The sequence below is a fragment of the Berghia stephanieae genome, chromosome 15 (genome assembly GCF_034508935.2).
Source record: "Berghia stephanieae isolate SIO BIC M18660-M18661 chromosome 15, UCSD_Bste_1.3, whole genome shotgun sequence".
In the NCBI taxonomy this organism is placed as follows: Eukaryota; Metazoa; Mollusca; class Gastropoda; order Nudibranchia; family Aeolidiidae; genus Berghia; species Berghia stephanieae.
Window position 1 is genome coordinate 11,892,382 of NC_088374.1, and position 2,500 is coordinate 11,894,881.

The window sequence follows — 2,500 nt, forward strand, 5'->3', positions numbered from 1 at the left end:
TAGAGAGAACAAAACACTTACTGATTCACCAGTTAACTGTCGTTCTCTGGAAAGAAACGTTTTTAAAAATTTGGCCAGAAAACTAAACTCGTCCTTCAAATATCGATCGCTTATTAGAATGACCATCATCTTGGTAAAACACTATCGAATCTAGGACATAGCAAAGCCCCAGGTTTGATAATTTTTTGCCAAGATGAGAGTCATTAAAATCGATTGATATTTTTAAATAAATGTTTTTCTATAGTATGGCAATTAACTGGGTATGTTTCCTGGAGGTAGATTTAGAAGAAATAAATACCGTTTATTTCAAATTATTGGATTGAAATACTCTGGTGTCAAACTACTCTTCTTCTTTTTCTTCTTCTTCTTCTTCTTCTTCTTCTTCTTCTTCTTCTTCTTCTTCTTCTTCTTCTTCTTCTTCTTCTTCTTCTTCTTCTTCCTACATCTCTGCAAACCTCCCGGAGTGTACTGTCACAGACTTCGGTGTGAAGTTGGTTTTTAAAGTGACACAGAAGCAATTCTGTCTTTGAACTGTTTAAGGTTTTCAGAGCCAACGACATCCGCAGGGAGCCTGTTCCAAATTCTAAACGTTGATGAAGAAAAAACACAACAAAACAACGATTGTTCATGGCATTGAACTCTTGACTGTGGAATGGGAATTTGGAATCTGTGATCTTGTCCTCTGGTATTTCTCCTGATTCTTGCATGTTCAAGGTCGTGAACTTCAATCAACGTGTGTGTTGAACGGTATAGCCTGGTCTCTTTAGCTTGATTTCTTCGTTCTGGCGTGCAGAGTTGGCCATTGTAGGTTGTTTAGAATGGCTTCAACGCTGGATCAATAATCATCCTCTCTTCTATAAACAATGACAAAAACCCTACAGGTAGCTCAATACGATGCTGCCAGGCTTATTTATAGAAATCAATCTGCATCGGGTTTGCTAAGAGAGCTCCACTGGCTTCCCGTTGAGAAACGTATATAATATAAGATCTGTAATAATTGTTTTTAAATCACTGCACTCTGGTTCTCCTGGGTGCATTAATGACATGCTTAAATGCTACGTCCCATCCAGAAATCTGAGATCAAAGTCTGATAATAATAATAATAATAATAATAATAATGATAATAATAATAATAATGATAATAATAATAATGATAATAATAATAATAATAATAATAATAATAAATAATATAATAATAATAATAATAATAATAATAATAATAATAATAATAATAATAATAATAATAATAATAATAAATAATAATAATAATAATAATAATAATAATAATAATAATAATAATAATATAATAATAATAATAATAATAATAATAAATAATAATAATAATAATAATAATCATCATCATCATCTCATCATCATCATCATCATCATCATGTAGTTCCATATCTGAAGCAGACGTCGGAGGTCATCTTCCGCCAAGCTGATCTATCTCTTGCCAATTCTATTAAAGCAGCGCCACCTTTCTCAGCTTCATCTGTCCAAGTTCTTATCCCTTTCAAATAAGTTATTCTTTGTCTTCCTCTTATTCTTTTTCCATTCATCTTTCCAGTCAAGGCGAGTACTTCCAAACCAGGGTGGCGGATAATGTGTCCTAAAAAATCCATTTGGCGTTTGATGATTTTTGTTATCAGTGATCTATTTCTGTTTGCCATTTCTAAAATTTCTTCATTTCTTTTCCTTTCCACCCATGACACCCTCATCATTCTTCCTTAAAACCACATTTCCGCCGCCTCCAGTCTTTTAACCATGGTCTTGTTTATGGTCCAGCTCTCACAACCATATAGCAGCACAGACAGTACATAGCAATCCAGGACCTTGATTTTTGTTTTCATGCTAATATTCCTGTTTTTCATAATTGTATGCAGCTGGTTGAATGCATTCTTCGCCATACCTATTCTTTTCTTTATTTCACAATCTGATTTTCCATTGGATGTTACATTGAAGCCTAAATATTTGAAACATTCAACTTGTTGTATTGTTTGTCCTCTGCTTGTTATTACACAGGCTGGTGGGTTATTATTTTTAGATACCGTCATACATTCTGTTTTAGATATATTCAGTTCCAGTCCCATATTTTCACTACTCCTGACTACAACATCCAGTAATTCTTGTAGTTCATGTTCAGATTCTGCCAGTAGAACCGTATCACCTGCATACCTCAGATTTGTTACATTCTTTCCTCCAATACACACCCCCTTCTTATGTTCGATATCTCTTAATATCATTTCGCTATAGAGGTTGAATAAATCTGGAGACAAAACACACCCCTGCCTAACTCCTCTTCTAATAGGTGTAAAACTGCTTAGCTCGTTGTCAACACGCACTGCTGCTTCTTGTTCCCAGTACAAATTCCGTAATATTCTTAAATCTTTTCCATCAATGTCCAAGGATGATAGAATTTTGAATAGTTTTTCGTGTTGTACTTTATCAAAGGCTTTTGAATAGTCGATGAAACAAACAATAATAATAATAATAATAATAA